Raw genomic sequence first — 17,981 nt, forward strand, 5'->3', positions numbered from 1 at the left:
GAGTTTATGGATGTTCATAGTACTAAGAAAAAAATATACTCGTTAATAATTGACGCAAACAATGTTTATTTCTTGCTACATTTGGACAGGGGTGGTGTGGTTCAATGCATGCAATACATGCGGAGTCACATAACACGCTATAATGTTGATTGGAAGAACCGTAAATCAAACGCGCACGAAAAAAAAAACAGTCCAACGGTGGAACCATCAACAACCATTACAAGGGAAATGAGTAAAAAAGAAAGAACGTGTATTTTACATTCGACTCTGAAGCACGGAACAATAGCCCTGAAATTACGCAAGGTTAATTGGGTGCGACTTATGTCTCCGGAAAGCATAATTAGGCGCAATTTTATTTCCTTGAAGATTTTCTCTTATAGCGTCGGTGGTTCAGTGGTAGAATGCTCGCCTGCCACGCGGGCGGCCCGGGTTCGATTCCCGGCCGATGCATTATTTTTTTCCGGCATCGGTGGCGTCGGGGTGAAGTCCTCGCCTCGTCTCGCCTGTCAAACCGAAAATCGCGATTTCGAGTCCCGCCTATTGTACCCTTGAACCTCGCGATGGTTCGCAAAATTAGACGTATATAACCTTCGGGACACCTTAACAAGCCTTTTATTACGCTGACGAATTCTTTTCACGTGATAAACATGATTAAATATTTTATATTTACGACTTAATCTTATCACTAATGAAACAGCATATGCATTATTCATGCTATTTCGTGTTTAATCTTTATCTCCTTACTTTGATAAGGACCATTTTGTGACTATTATTAAAATCAAAAAGGTTTGTTATGGTTGAGTTAGCATAAAATCAGCATTTGAGGAATGGATCTTTGATACGATCATAGATATTTCCACAAATCTTTAAACATGAAAGATCTATGATTTGTGGAAACCGTAGATTATAATAGCAAATAATTATTTGTTTATGATTCACAAAATGGTTAATTCTATCTTTGGCGATGACATCGGTTGGGATTCTGGATTGGGACACGGCCTAGGCTAGCTGCTCTATCATGGACATGGGTTTTTATGATCGATCTACGTTGTTTTTGCTCCTAAAATACGCTGTTTTAGGGACGATAAATATAAATATAAAAACGAAAGTAAAAATAGATTGTATGCAGGAATAGCAGACGGATATGGACGTAACGATTCATGGATGGTTAGTAAATAAGTATCAGTAGTACAGGGGCGCAGCAAGGAATTAAGGCTGGGGGAGGGGGGGGGTTTAGGTGCAACTAATACCGGGGTGTTTGGGGGTATTGAATACCCACTAGGATAAGCGGTAGGAGCGAGATTAATACATTGCGGAATTTTAAGATAAATGGTTCAAAATGGTGAGTTTTACGGCTTTCTGAGGGATATATTACTAATCCTTACACTATCCTATTAGTAATATCAATCCAATTCAGTAAAATGGATTAAACTTAAAATTTCTCAGAGCTCTATTTTTCCCCGAAACCCCCCCTCGCTGCGCCACTGCAGTACATACAGACTGAACTGAAAAACCGACTCTGGCACCCTTCAAAACCTATGGTTCGACACGTTGGTTGTCATGACGGCCCGACGTTTAACTCTATGACCTTTGACCCCATTGCGACCCTCGGAGGTCAAAAAATCAACAATACGGATCTATGAACTGAAAAACCGACTTTGGCACCCTTCTAAACCTATGGTTCCATACGTTGGTTGTCACGTTGGCCGGACGTTTACCTCTATGACTTTTGACCTCCGTATTAACCTTGGATGTCAATTAGTGAACAACACGGGTATTTAGACAATACCAATGACTTGGGCAATCTATAAAACCCATATATCGACACCTTTGTTGGTATGCTATTCTTTTTTTCACCCTTATTACCTTGACGGTGACCTTACTGGTTCAACGGTAAAATTTTCGTAGATAAAAGTGTTATTTTCGGGTTTCTCGTGTCCGAAAACCTAAGAATTGACATCTTGGTCAATGAAATTCAGACTTTTTTCTATCTAGATTTTTTTTAGCATTGGAACCCCATAAGGCAAATTCAAATTTTTGGTTTGGACCCACATTGTGAGGTCAAAAGGTCAAAATTGTAAAACTTTGCTTACACTCAACAAAGCTTAGGACCTTTCCCGATAAGTGTGCCAATTTTCATGAATATTGCTCGATGCAAAGATACTAAAATTACAGGTCAATAATGACACACGACCCTTGGGACAGTCTGTAGTGTGCGCAGTTAGGTATCCGGGCTGTCCTTCGCCTTGATCGTCATCTTTATTGTAACGGGCGTCTTCACGTTTCAAGTGACGGGGAACGCCTGATGCAGCGTCGGAAAAACTGTCGTCACGAAGGCAAATCGACGCGGAGGACGACCCAGAAACCTATCTGCGTTTACTGCACCATTCCGCGGAAGCCTCCGTCGACAAATATGAGGAGGTTATGTATCACATGTCCTGATTTTCGATACAATCTCGTTAAACGTTCGCCGAGGTTTCGTATTGCGGAGGAAGGGGGTGAGACAGGTTTCGATTTCTCCGGAAGGATTTTGTATTTCAACCGGGAAATACATCCGGTCTGACATTCCCTTCGAAAAAGTCCATTTCCTTCCTCCTACTGCCAAAAATGTTTCTGATTTCCAATCTTTATGATCACCTATGGGACTCAAGAGTTGGGAAATATCCAAAAGTAACTTATCTGAAAAAGTAACTGATTTAAGTTATTAAGTTACGAAAGAGCAAAATTTTTCCAATCACATCGAAAAATTATGATGAAGTAACTGTTAGAATCCATTAAAATCCCTTAAATTAGCGATCACTTTAAATCGATGAAACTTCAAGTTCAAGAATAATTTCTTTGATTATATCGTTCTCATCAAACTTAATAAACATTCTCATTTCAATGTCTTAGCTACCTTATGCGTATTCTCGTCCAAGAGTGAGCTCCGAAACTTTTGTAGCTAATCCAATCAACCCCACTTTAGTTTTGGGGGTATTCGTTTGAACGAATTCATTCCATTCTTGCACAACTTCTCTCCTGTATTACTACATTCTTATACACATCGCTTTGGTTTCCCCTTTTTTTCTGTTGGACATGGCTTTCCCTTGGGCTACAACCTTGTAGCGGTGGAAAGGCTTGCGCGTTCCTATGACCCCTAGAGCTGCACTGGTGGGATTAATTTTAAATTATTCTCGGTAGGGCCACCCATGCCAGATAGGTCGAAGGGTAGGATCCAGACGAAAGGTAGTCCACGTGATGGTGTCACGTGGAAAACACTGTTGGAATGGAAGTGGATATCCCTACCAACTATCTCTTCCCTGAAAACTTGGAGTACAACCAAATGTGAATACTCCATGGAAACCTACCTTAATCGGTAGAATACTATAATAATAATAATAACCGTTGTGCTTAAATTTGATCAGATTGATATTTCAACAAAATCTTACAAATAAAAATTAACTGAATTTAATTTTGAATCAGATGACGCAAAATGTCAACAATTTAAAGTTAGAATTTATTAAATAGCATTGATAAGGATCAAGAGAGTGATAGGATAGCGCCAAATCAATCTGCTGTTCCAACAACTGTAGCACAGACTCTCTAAAAAAGACTCATGGAGATCAGGTTTAGTAAAAATACTATTTTGGATTTTCATTTAATTTATTTTCATTCATTTTTTACGGTTAAACCCATAAACCAGATTCTTACATAATACTTCACAGACAGAAAGAAAATAGAAACTAACCAACGCACGTAGAATAAACCCATTGAAAAACATCTGTTCAGGATTGCACGATCGATATGTAATACATGTTGGTAGATACTATAATGTAACATAAAAATAAGATATGACCATGCTCTGGTAGTGCAATTGAGGTCACTTCTCAGCTTTGCCACAAGTAAATTTTGAATTCACACAGCGAAATAGAGAAATCAATACTTGGACTTAGTTTATTAAAATTCCTCATCGTTCACGATAGCGAGGAGTTATAGGCATAATTTTTTCTATTGTGATTTTCAACAGATGGGCCATGGTAAAATACAACAAAAAAGACAACTTTTATTCTAGATATGGGACATAAAATTAGCCATCCGTAGAATCCCATTAAAAAATATACAAAAAAATGATGGAACTCCTCTTAAGTCGTATTCCCAAGATCTTTCCGGCCAACAACGAGTAACTTGATGGTTGTAACTGTTTATAGTTACATATACAAACAAAAGTCTTTTTTTTTCGTCACACTTATGCATTCACTCTGAAGAGGATGGACCAGTCTTCCGTTGAAAAGTTTATGATATAAAGCGAATTAAGGCCATGGAAATCCCTAAAAGACTTCAGGCAAATGATTCGCCGGGAAAGAATGACTTCATAGTCCATTTAATGGAAGTCTCCCCACGGGCGAAAATAAGGGAGTCCCCCAGCCCCACCAAAAAAAAAGAATCCACCATTTAATAATATATTTAAATATGTTATATGTTAATTAATAATTATTGATTCCATACTTAAATTTTAGTTCAATTAACATGTAAAATTATGAATGAATAACTTATTACTTTTTATATATGTCGTAACTTAATAATAATTAAATAAATTTAACAACAATAAATTATATGATAAAATACGCCATTCATTCAGACTGTTTTTTAAGTCCTCCTCGGATAATTTTAAATTTTATCTTACTTATCTACTAGTATCTTTTCCGAATCCATTCCTTTTTGGAATTCGTATTGAATACTTAAGTGATACACCAGCCAATAAAGTTGTAGAGTACACTGAAATATCATAGTATACATAACATACTATCACTATAATTAAACATTTTAATTAATGTCGTTTGCCTCAATCATTTAAGAAAGATACTCTCACCCCTCGATACAAATGTCGAATTTTTCTCCGGGAGAAATAGGGATTTAATAAGTATTATGTTTTAAAAAAAGGAGTTAGAAAAAATATATGATTACTGGAAAAAATAAGAACCAGCGACATATACAATATGGCGAAAATGGGATTGAAAAAAAACTGGGCCTGTCCGGGATTTGAACCCGGGACCTCTCGCACCCAAAGCGAGAATCATACCCCTAGACCAACAGGCCGCGTTGAGAGAATGGGAGATCGTTCAATATTTAAAAGCGTGCTCATCGAAAGCGTGCGTCATAATTGCGATATGAGAAAAAAGCCAGCTTTAGAATTTTATGGAATTATCGCAAATGTGGACGAAAAGCACTTAATTCCCTTTTACCACTCTAATTGTTTCTTCTCATTTATTCATATTACATGATCAAATTTTTATTATGATTCGCCGATGCGTGGTGAGTTTTTGCGGGAAGATGAGAATTCGCTTGCGTTTTCAAATAAGCTTTCGAGTAAACTGAGATATTGAATCTAGTTAGCGTGGGCGATCTAAGGAATAGTATCAACTACCAGACCAACGCAAGTTATCACACGTCTTCATCTTCATATTTAGCCACAATCCCCAGCCGGATGGATGCCTCGTGGGTGTTTCTGCAGATAGTTGATTCATGTGTTGTAGAAGTAACTTCATCAATACGACACCATGGAATCTACCAGCACCATTCTCTACTATATTCTACAGTTGACCTTTATTTCTCTTAACACCTAATTTAGTGAAGCCTTAGATGAGGCTTACCCTACTTTCAGCCTCTGTCATGGAATTTCATCAGCGAAGAATACAACTGGGAGGGTTAAAAAGCATGACAATTCCACACTACGAGTAATAACTAGTGGCTCTAAATTCTGAGAGCGTCTAAAGGCCCGTTTAAACGATCCATTAACACCTACGAGTTAATTTATGTTTGCATGAATGATTTTTGTGGACCGGGACGGATCATGTATCTACGAACAGATGAACCAAATTAGAACAGGTTCTATTTTCTGTGCATGCATTCGCACAAGTTAGTGGTTACACTGCATGTTGGCGTTTATTCTCGCGTTCATACATTTAGACATTAGCCCGTACGTGTTAATGTACCGTGTAAACAGGCCTTAAGAGAAAAAGTTTTGCATGTTTCAAATGGTGGGTAGGATAATCTTAAGCCTAAAGCTAGGGGACAGCAACTTATGAACGTTCTTTTAACGTTTTTAAGACAAGGTTCTACTTAGAACGTCTAGATAATCAGTAAGGCATAGGTTATCCACGGCCGGTGGAGATAAAGCAAATTACCTTGAGTTGAACCCGGTAAGAATTCATAGATATACCTATATCTACATAATGTCCAGCAAACCACCTCTAGGGTGTTCTCTATAGGTTTCTCACTTGCACACCATATGGTATGAAAAATATTACGCATACTGACAAATTGCCCTTCCACATTCATGAAAATGCAAAACTTGCCAACTGATCATGAAGGGCATCTGCTCTTGAAGCTAGAACATGTAAAAAATACTATTAGAAATACTAAGATAGTTTATAATCATGCAGTTAGGAAGACATAAGTTAGTAGGCTACAATACAAGTCAACTGACCCATTAGTATGTCCTACCGCTGTAGTTATAGTCGTATTACATCATGGAAAAAACGGCATTCTGAATATATCTGTTCTATAATCTCTCTTATTTTATTTTTATCTACCGTAGTATGTTGGCATTCTAAATACCAGGTAAGAAATATTCCGACCGTGGACCCTGAATATCAGGCTCTTCAATGCTGAAGTAAAGTGAATGCTACGGAAAAGCATTGGGTAGGAAAGGAGTATAGATCGAAAGAAATGCGAAGAAACAAAGGTTCTGAAAAAGGGAAGAAAATGAAATTTGACAACAAATACAGACGCACAATCACTCATTTACCTGGTAGCAGATTTGTTTTGAGTAAATATTATTCTGCTTATACTAACTTGTCCTTTTTAAGCTGTGCACCGCAGATGAAATTGAATAACCAAAGTTGTTGCGATCAACACTAAGCTTCGATAGCTCAGTTTAAAAACGCAATCGCAAGAGACACCGATTTATGAGTGCGGATAACGTTCGCATCGGTCCCAAACGTGATTTAACTATGATAAAAAGTTATTTGCAACGTTTAGTTATTGCTTTGGCTTCTCAGAAAATTATGAACCAGGAAATGGGTATATATACGAAGTATAAAAAGTTTTTATGAATTAATCTTTAAAATTGCCACTATTATTTTAAATTAAATTAATAATTTATAAAGTTAGCATTATGAATTATATAGTCACAAGAAGTTAGGAAAAAATATTCTCGTAAATTCTGTGATGCATAATATACCTACGTGAAGGCAAACACGAATTAAACCATTAACAAATCAGATGAAATGGCATATTGCTTCAAAAGTGTGGCCCCGTTGAAGGCAATAAGATTTCGCGAAACATCGGCAGTTAAACTACAATCTTTTATTTGGATATAACCTCAAGGTCTACTACAAATATTAATGGATATATTGGTCAAGAATAATGCAATATCTGTATTACGTATGTACCTCCCATTAATAGGGTGGTTTCCTATTATTTTTTTATTGCCTAAATCGAAAGATTATTATTCCTGGAGTACGTATTTCACGCTTTTAGACTTTTAAATGACGATATCTATTTTTCGCGATTAAATGAAAAGTGAAAAATTTCAAGCGCGCGAAAACGCGACGGGTAAGTATGAATGCCGGGAAAACTCCGTGTGACGTCGTTCTGGTTCCCGCTGCCGTAAGTGAGGTGACCTTGGGACGAGGCTCTGAACGCTGATACGACGCAGGGTGCTAGCAGGTAGCACAGTACCCTGCTAGCTGGTAGCGCTTGGCTTAAATAAAGATTATCAATACCTTATCAAACGAAGAAAACATTCCGACCTTAGACAGTTTTAATAGGTGATTATTAAGACATGTTTCCCTGAGCTCTGTGCCTCATGCATGCATTGGTAATCTCAGACGATGTAAAACTCCTATCTACTCGTATAAAAACTAGGTCCCTGTGACGTCACGTGGTGTGGAATCGCATGGGCGCCAATCTGGCCTTTTTCAGATGAGGTCAAAATTGACCATTAACATTCGTCCAAAATGGGATTTCTAAAACCAAATAATTTGTGTATTATGAATACACTTATGGTGGGTAACGAATCGCAATCAATGTCTTTCGTTTTCTTTGATGAAGGAAACTATCCTATTGTAGGAATGTGCACTATACATGGGGAAGCATCGCTCCTTTATAAAAGTAAAAATATGAAATGTAGGGACGGCCAAAAACGCATTTGCACTTTGAGGTTTAACAAAAAATATTCTCGTAAAATCTGTATTGCATACATTACATGATATTGCTCAGCTACAAAAGAGCTACTTGTGACAAAAGCTTTCTGAAGGGAAGAAAAATGAAGTAGGTGCTGTCGTATGTTAGTGTATAAAAGTAAAGTCCAAATTTATGAACCAGGCTTTAGGTATACCGCTTTTATTTTGGACTTAATTAATGAATTTTCAATGTTAGCCCTGCGGGTATTCTCAATTTACCCAGCAATACACAAGTACGTGGTTTGGAAAAAATATTCTCTTAAAGTCTGTATTGCATAATCTATGTGAAGGCATACACCATTTAAACCATTAACGAATCAGATAAAATGGATTGCTTCAAATTGTAGCCCTATTGAAGACAGGAAATTTAAGCGAAACGTTGGCTGTTAAACATTAATCTTTCATCTGGGCTAAACCTCAAGAGGCATCTACTGTTATTACTAATTATACGCACTTCGTAATTTCCATTCCATTGATTGTAGTAATGTGAACCAGACATCGGGTTTTACCGCTCCAAAGCACATGCGTCGCCATCCCAACGGAACATAAGCAACCTCAGCAAACAAAAAGCTCTTACACGTAAGTTGGGGATGAAAAAATACTTCATTCCTACAGTCCCATTTCCAAGGCGTCGGTGGTGTAATGGTCAGCATAGTTGCCTTCCAAGCAGTTGATCCGGGTTCGATTCCCGGCCGACGCACATTTTTTTGTAGTTAAATATCTTTTCAAATGAAAGAGTGAAATTAACCGTGACATTTTTAGTATTTGTACACGATGTATGCTTTAGCTGATTGTGTAGAACATGGGTCTCCCAGCTAAGGCCGGATGACATACGCGACGCCTGAGACCGTCTCATTCAGCTGGTAGAGTTTTCTTTCTCTGCGGAAAAATAACAGAAACTAAGGTGAATCGTGCCGAGATATGCTCTCTGCTATCCTCACAAGTCCTCGGTAGATAGCTTCCCAATTCTCAGAAGAATGAATTTCAAGCAGGCAGCGGTTGTGTTTTGTTTTCCAAGCGATCTTTAATTCGCAAAACCTCGTCTCTCTGAAAAGGAGGTTTAATCAACCCACCCACAAACTGCTGTTTGATAATCAATGCGGTCCTCGGATTGAAATGTGAAGATACAGGTAATACAGGTTTAATGATCACGTGGAGAATACCAGGGAAATTGATTACAGAACCGATTAGCTTTATTAAATTTAAAATGTCGTTTTTTCCGCCTACGACAAGGGGCCATAAGAAAAACGATAATTTAGCTCCGGGATAAATTGACAAGGTAAAATGTGCTCTGCATGTATATGTTAATAACTTATTATATTTGAAAATACTATCTTCCTGCAGGAATGATTTTGCTGCATGTGTAACTCATGCGTGAATCACTTACTGCGATAACTTTTCGTTTTATATTACTAACTATTAGTTTTATTTTAAATGTTCGCATTTTTCGTATCCTTTGCACTCTCTTAGCTTCTGGTCTGATCGCATCTCGCAGTGTTTGCTCTGCGTCCAGCAAGCGAGCGCGTGTCTAATTAAGGCTTGGAGGAGTAGTGCATGCCTGGTGTGGAATCACCCCGTCTCATTCACTATGATGGTCGCTTGGTAGCATATGATATAGTTAATAATTAACTTCTATTTTTTTATTCTTTTATTGTTTGGACCTCAAGGATGTACTCGGCCGCCAATAGGCAGTCTCATTGTTAGTACAACCTTCGGGCCAAAGATTTTGGAGTCCTGTCCCATAAAGGACTAAAAGTGAAAGTTATAACCTTAGTTTCTCTCTCTGTAGTTGTGCATAGCTTTGTACCACCATTTCATATCATCTACAGCGCATAATTGTTCCAATCAATTTTCAGTTGATCCATTGAAGTAAGCAGAAGTATGCATTTCTTACAACAATTTCTTAAACTTATTCGCATTAGCAATTGTTTATCCATAAATAGTTTCTGCTACATCTGAATTTTTTACCATCATGCCCCATCACGTGACCAACTTGTTGAAGATGTTCCGTTTTTGTCTATCAAGGCCGCTATTTAAATGGAATATAAGCTACCTCAGAAAACGAAATACCCTTACACAGGGAAGCAAGTTTCAAAAAGGAAATAAGCTTTAATTTCTACTCCATTGTAACCAAGGGCGTCGGTGGTGTAATGGTCAGCATAGTTGCCTTCCAAGCAGTTGATCCGGGTTCGATTCCCGGCCGACGCACATTTTTTTGTAAGACATTTTAATATTCCAGTGATACATGAATCAGAAGGCTAGAAAGATAGATTATGCGAAATTTAGATAACTTTCTTCTAGGAAAACCTCTCCTATGAATATAAATCATAACCATTCAGTAAATATCTTTATATCAATTTATATCTGCTCTTCATCAAAACGACTGTCTTTTATCCTCGATCAATAAGAGATTGCAACGCCGACGCACATTTAAATATTCTAACTAAAGGTCACACTAAGTTTCTGGAATTTTTTCTCAATTGAAAGATTCAAACTAAAAATGATTTTTTTAGTATCTATTTACTGTGAGGTCTTTGGCTGATTGTAAAGATCGGGGGTCTCCCAAAGGAGGCCTTGGGGGACATATGGGATCCATGAGACGTTCTTATTGCGTGCCAAGAGTCCATGTCTTTCCCCCATAATCCCAAGGTGCAAATTATTCTCAACCACATCAGGCGGTGAAAGGCACAGGAACCTATTGATCTTGTGCGACAAGGGAGGGGATGATTTGTCCGGGAAAGCCCCGACTGTTTGACAAGGGAGCCCGAGTTTGAGAAGCTCTATTACCAAACGACCAATTTCAAATCAGTAATAAACATGATGCAATCCTATCCAAGTCTAAGATTTATGATATGATTTAAAAAGACCGCGGCTCCTTTGTATTTTTTGTACTTCCTTTTTCTCAAAAGAGTAGGTAGCTGTTCTTTTGCGCATAAAATCAAGTCACCCAATTTTGAGAGCTTAGAATTGCCATGGCTTTCTATCCAACAACTTCCGATTTTGATGTAAAAAATTCAGATGTAGCAGAAACTATTTATGGATAAACAATTGCTAATGCGAATAAGTTTAAGAAATTGTTGTAAGAAATGCATACTTCTGCTTACTTCAATGGATCAACTGAAAATTGATTGGAACAATTATGCGCTGTAGATGATATGAAATGGTGGTACAAAGCTATGCACAACTACAGAGAGAGAAACTAAGGTTATAACTTTCACTTTTAGTCCTTTATGGGACAGGACTCCAAAATCTTTGGCCCGAAGGTTGTACTAACAATGAGACTGCCTATTGGCGGCCGAGTACATCCTTGAGGTCCAAACAATAAAAGAATAAAAAAATAGAAGTTAATTATTAACTATATCATATGCTACCAAGCGACCATCATAGTGAATGAGACGGGGTGATTCCACACCAGGCATGCACTACTCCTCCAAGCCTTAATTAGACACGCGCTCGCTTGCTGGACGCAGAGCAAACACTGCGAGATGCGATCAGACCAGAAGCTAAGAGAGTGCAAAGGATACGAAAAATGCGAACATTTAAAATAAAACTAATAGTTAGTAATATAAAACGAAAAGTTATCGCAGTAAGTGATTCACGCATGAGTTACACATGCAGCAAAATCATTCCTGCAGGAAGATAGTATTTTCAAATATAATAAGTTATTAACATATACATGCAGAGCACATTTTACCTTGTCAATTTATCCCGGAGCTAAATTATCGTTTTTCTTATGGCCCCTTGTCGTAGGCGGAAAAAACGACATTTTAAATTTAATAAAGCTAATCGGTTCTGTAATCAATTTCCCTGGTATTCTCCACGTGATCATTAAACCTGTATTACCTGTATCTTCACATTTCAATCCGAGGACCGCATTGATTATCAAACAGCAGTTTGTGGGTGGGTTGATTAAACCTCCTTTTCAGAGAGACGAGGTTTTGCGAATTAAAGATCGCTTGGAAAACAAAACACAACCGCTGCCTGCTTGAAATTCATTCTTCTGAGAATTGGGAAGCTATCTACCGAGGACTTGTGAGGATAGCAGAGAGCATATCTCGGCACGATTCACCTTAGTTTCTGTTATTTTTCCGCAGAGAAAGAAAACTCTACCAGCTGAATGAGACGGTCTCAGGCGTCGCGTATGTCATCCGGCCTTAGCTGGGAGACCCATGTTCTACACAATCAGCTAAAGCATACATCGTGTACAAATACTAAAAATGTCACGGTTAATTTCACTCTTTCATTTGAAAAGATATTTAACTACAAAAAAATGTGCGTCGGCCGGGAATCGAACCCGGATCAACTGCTTGGAAGGCAACTATGCTGACCATTACACCACCGACGCCTTGGAAATGGGACTGTAGGAATGAAGTATTTTTTCATCCCCAACTTACGTGTAAGAGCTTTTTGTTTGCTGAGGTTGCTTATGTTCCGTTGGGATGGCGACGCATGTGCTTTGGAGCGGTAAAACCCGATGTCTGGTTCACATTACTACAATCAATGGAATGGAAATTACGAAGTGCGTATAATTAGTAATAACAGTAGATGCCTCTTGAGGTTTAGCCCAGATGAAAGATTAATGTTTAACAGCCAACGTTTCGCTTAAATTTCCTGTCTTCAATAGGGCTACAATTTGAAGCAATCCATTTTATCTGATTCGTTAATGGTTTAAATGGTGTATGCCTTCACATAGATTATGCAATACAGACTTTAAGAGAATATTTTTTCCAAACCACGTACTTGTGTATTGCTGGGTAAATTGAGAATACCCGCAGGGCTAACATTGAAAATTCATTAATTAAGTCCAAAATAAAAGCGGTATACCTAAAGCCTGGTTCATAAATTTGGACTTTACTTTTATACACTAACATACGACAGCACCTACTTCATTTTTCTTCCCTTCAGAAAGCTTTTGTCACAAGTAGCTCTTTTGTAGCTGAGCAATATCATGTAATGTATGCAATACAGATTTTACGAGAATATTTTTTGTTAAACCTCAAAGTGCAAATGCGTTTTTGGCCGTCCCTACATTTCATATTTTTACTTTTATAAAGGAGCGATGCTTCCCCATGTATAGTGCACATTCCTACAATAGGATAGTTTCCTTCATCAAAGAAAACGAAAGACATTGATTGCGATTCGTTACCCACCATAAGTGTATTCATAATACACAAATTATTTGGTTTTAGAAATCCCATTTTGGACGAATGTTAATGGTCAATTTTGACCTCATCTGAAAAAGGCCAGATTGGCGCCCATGCGATTCCACACCACGTGACGTCACAGGGACCTAGTTTTTATACGAGTAGATAGGAGTTTTACATCGTCTGAGATTACCAATGCATGCATGAGGCACAGAGCTCAGGGAAACATGTCTTAATAATCACCTATTAAAACTGTCTAAGGTCGGAATGTTTTCTTCGTTTGATAAGGTATTGATAATCTTTATTTAAGCCAAGCGCTACCAGCTAGCAGGGTACTGTGCTACCTGCTAGCACCCTGCGTCGTATCAGCGTTCAGAGCCTCGTCCCAAGGTCACCTCACTTACGGCAGCGGGAACCAGAACGACGTCACACGGAGTTTTCCCGGCATTCATACTTACCCGTCGCGTTTTCGCGCGCTTGAAATTTTTCACTTTTCATTTAATCGCGAAAAATAGATATCGTCATTTAAAAGTCTAAAAGCGTGAAATACGTACTCCAGGAATAATAATCTTTCGATTTAGGCAATAAAAAAATAATAGGAAACCACCCTATTAATGGGAGGTACATACGTAATACAGATATTGCATTATTCTTGACCAATATATCCATTAATATTTGTAGTAGACCTTGAGGTTATATCCAAATAAAAGATTGTAGTTTAACTGCCGATGTTTCGCGAAATCTTATTGCCTTCAACGGGGCCACACTTTTGAAGCAATATGCCATTTCATCTGATTTGTTAATGGTTTAATTCGTGTTTGCCTTCACGTAGGTATATTATGCATCACAGAATTTACGAGAATATTTTTTCCTAACTTCTTGTGACTATATAATTCATAATGCTAACTTTATAAATTATTAATTTAATTTAAAATAATAGTGGCAATTTTAAAGATTAATTCATAAAAACTTTTTATACTTCGTATATATACCCATTTCCTGGTTCATAATTTTCTGAGAAGCCAAAGCAATAACTAAACGTTGCAAATAACTTTTTATCATAGTTAAATCACGTTTGGGACCGATGCGAACGTTATCCGCACTCATAAATCGGTGTCTCTTGCGATTGCGTTTTTAAACTGAGCTATCGAAGCTTAGTGTTGATCGCAACAACTTTGGTTATTCAATTTCATCTGCGGTGCACAGCTTAAAAAGGACAAGTTAGTATAAGCAGAATAATATTTACTCAAAACAAATCTGCTACCAGGTAAATGAGTGATTGTGCGTCTGTATTTGTTGTCAAATTTCATTTTCTTCCCTTTTTCAGAACCTTTGTTTCTTCGCATTTCTTTCGATCTATACTCCTTTCCTACCCAATGCTTTTCCGTAGCATTCACTTTACTTCAGCATTGAAGAGCCTGATATTCAGGGTCCACGGTCGGAATATTTCTTACCTGGTATTTAGAATGCCAACATACTACGGTAGATAAAAATAAAATAAGAGAGATTATAGAACAGATATATTCAGAATGCCGTTTTTTCCATGATGTAATACGACTATAACTACAGCGGTAGGACATACTAATGGGTCAGTTGACTTGTATTGTAGCCTACTAACTTATGTCTTCCTAACTGCATGATTATAAACTATCTTAGTATTTCTAATAGTATTTTTTACATGTTCTAGCTTCAAGAGCAGATGCCCTTCATGATCAGTTGGCAAGTTTTGCATTTTCATGAATGTGGAAGGGCAATTTGTCAGTATGCGTAATATTTTTCATATGCGTATGCGTATCCTGTGACTATTTTCCGTATTTGGGTCCACATCGGTTACGGAGTAGGTCGTTCTCGCGGATTGATCAGTGTACGGTTCTTTTGATTCATCGAGAATCACAAGAGCGAAGTTAATGAGTCAATTGAATCAATTATTGAGTGAATTTCGATGATTATATGGTGGTGCCCACGAAAGGCCACACCTGTATCCAGTTGGTGAATCTTTGTTTAATTTTTGATGAATGCTTTGTATGTCTTCATTAACTTTGCTATATCAGATATCATAAAATTAATGCACATTGAACTCTTGCTATTCATTTTACTACATTAAAAGTAAGTTTCTATTGTTTTTCGGTATCGGTTACTACTTTATATCATTAATTTGTTAAAACTCTAACTTTTGTAAAATGTGTAGGTACAATTACTTCTGCTATGATCATTTCATTTAAAGTAATCTGCTTCTTAAACTTGTTATTCTTGTTACTGCTTCTTTACAGTCTACTATTGTTTAGTTGATGCTTACTTGTCCCTTCCTGTCGTTAAATAGTTTCATTTTTTTCTTTTCTTTGTCATTGCACATTTACAGTTTATTTTAGGGTTATTGATACATGTCCTTCATGTTGTTAATTAGTTTAAACTCCTCATGTTTATATCCGTGCCATTACTTGCCGTTTATGATTTGTGAAAATGATGCTAACTTTTCTTAATTTATATTTTTATTTGCTGCACATTTATAGCTCTTACTGTCATATTAATGCATATAATGCTTGAAGTGACCTCAATTGTATATTTCACATTGAATGTCAAAATGGTCTTATCGCTGAAAGAATAAAATTTGAAAAAATAATTGCATGAAACGCTCTAGTGACTTGCTTCATGAAGACTGAATCTATGAAAAGAACGACTCCGTCCACATCTAGTGTTTGGGCATTTGATCCAATGACTCCGCTTCTGTATTCCAATGCCCACCTTATCTTTCTCTCCCGGGCAGAGCCAACGAACGTCTCCTTGCTCTGCCGATGACTCTACGTGGGAACATGACTTCGACAGCTGCGGATTCTCCCCGCAGAGTGTGCTGGGGTCAGCGGAGAACGAACGAGTGAAGCCCTCACTCATTTCGGCTTTGTTGACGCGGTCATGCGTTCTCCGAGACATACCCAGCCAAACATCGGATGGCTCTTTCACGGTGCTGCAAAACGACACGCGGCGATCACCGTTTCGCTGTCGACCGTTGCGTTCTCCGCGCGTGTTTTTTTTTCTTCTCGTTCCGTGTGTGTTGCGTGCGCGTGTTTTGAGCATCTTCTTAAGCTCTACGGATGGCGTTTCGAGTTATGTTCTTGGCGTGCTATTGTGTTGCGACGGGAAAGGATTTTCGAAGTGCTTCGGGAATCGGAAATCCTCGTGTGAAAGCCCATCGGATGGAAGGAGACAAATTCAAATCGCCGTGGGAGAGGAGTACGCTCATACAAGGAGAAAAAGGGTTGGAACGTGCGCCAAAGAGCTGGGATTACGAAATACTCTAAGGTATGGAAATTTATTTGTAAATGCTAACGGTTAAGCCTGAATCAAAGGATCGTTTATTTCGCTCCAAAGTCAAGGGATTGAGTTTTTTTAAAGTTTTTTTTTCAATGGTAGGGAAATTTTTTAACTTAAGCGGCCGCTGTACTGGTCGTATTTTATCTGTTTTTGCGACCTAATTTCTTCGATCATTCACGTAAACAGATATCGATGGCCAAGTTACAACAACACGTATCTCAAAAATAGCAACTTTTCAGGAGAGCAAAAAAAAACGATTAATTTCTTTTATTTGCACGGTGAAATTAAAAACCAAAATTTCATAAAACTGAAAAAGAAGCATTCATTTGCAAACGAAGGGCTGTTCTTTGCTTGTATTTTATTTTTTAATGTTATTAAACTTTGTTTAAGATACCTGTCTCAAAGCGGCCGAATTTGAGATACGTGTTGTCAGAACTTAGCCATCGATATGCTCCATTCCACAGTTACCCATTGAATCAGTTTGTCTCAACATCGACCCGTATAAATGACGCCAAGCTGTTCCTGGTTATAAGCAACTGAGGACCCCATTCATGGTATGGTTTGCAGAGATTTGTTTGCGCATGCGCAGCGCGAGCCATGATTCGCACGACATTCGCGGCTCAGAGCTTGCGGCGCAGAGCAAAGTGTAAGAGTTCATCAGTTCAAAGTGTTATCATTCCGGCCTCAGTGGCAACGGTGTAAAGAAAGATTTCGTTGTTTCCCGGCGAATAGACTTAGTGAAGAGTTCTCGGGATCTCCACCGGGTCAGGAACTTAATAACTGCCGACGTCTCGATGTCCGACTCGGTCATCGTCCTCAGGGCTATGAGTGTCGAGTGAGAATTATAACTTGCTTATATACATTCACTCTGGTGGTCATGTGACTGCTGACTGTCGTCAGCGTCACGCTCTGATTGGCTGGCGTGATGGTTTTGCCTAGCCTTTTGGATAGTCTTGAGCACAGGTTTACAAGTGTTAGTTTCCAGTTTCAAGTAGTGCACGGTTTCAATATCACTGACGGTGTAAAGTCGTCGCCTGCCAAATCGATGGTCGCGGGTTCGAGTCCCGCTTGGGTAGGTTGCACCTATCGAGGGAATGGGGGTTTATGATCGCGCAACGGTGTGGTCTGTTAGATTCCACCGTTGTAATGGCCTTTAAATGCGATGTTTTCGAGGCGTTGAAGTTTTAATAAAATATATTATATTATTACTGACTAAGATTTCTGTAAATTTTTGGGAAAATTCAAAAAAGGGACTGGATCGATTTTAGTAACGTATTTTATTGCCGATATAGATACATTTATT

At 38.2% G+C, this 17,981-nt stretch overlaps 5 non-coding genes across 5 annotated transcripts; 3 read left to right on the forward strand and 2 right to left on the reverse strand.

The window, feature by feature from the left end:
- The first annotated feature begins 379 nt into the window (after positions 1–379).
- Trnag-gcc lies at positions 380–450 on the forward strand. Its single transcript has one exon. It is a non-coding gene; the product is annotated as a tRNA-Gly (tRNA).
- Positions 451–5,004: 4,554 nt separating this feature from the next.
- Trnap-ugg lies at positions 5,005–5,076 on the reverse strand. Its single transcript has one exon. It is a non-coding gene; the product is annotated as a tRNA-Pro (tRNA).
- A 3,777-nt stretch (positions 5,077–8,853) lies between these two features.
- On the forward strand, positions 8,854–8,925 carry Trnag-ucc. Its single transcript has one exon. It is a non-coding gene; the product is annotated as a tRNA-Gly (tRNA).
- Positions 8,926–10,361: 1,436 nt separating this feature from the next.
- On the forward strand, positions 10,362–10,433 carry Trnag-ucc. Its single transcript has one exon. It is a non-coding gene; the product is annotated as a tRNA-Gly (tRNA).
- Positions 10,434–12,498: 2,065 nt separating this feature from the next.
- Positions 12,499–12,570, reverse strand: Trnag-ucc. The gene has a single exon. It is a non-coding gene; the product is annotated as a tRNA-Gly (tRNA).
- Between the last annotated feature and the right edge of the window lie 5,411 nt (positions 12,571–17,981).

This window comes from Ischnura elegans, chromosome 2 (genome assembly GCF_921293095.1).
Source record: "Ischnura elegans chromosome 2, ioIscEleg1.1, whole genome shotgun sequence".
Lineage (NCBI taxonomy): Eukaryota > Metazoa > Arthropoda > Insecta > Odonata > Coenagrionidae > Ischnura > Ischnura elegans.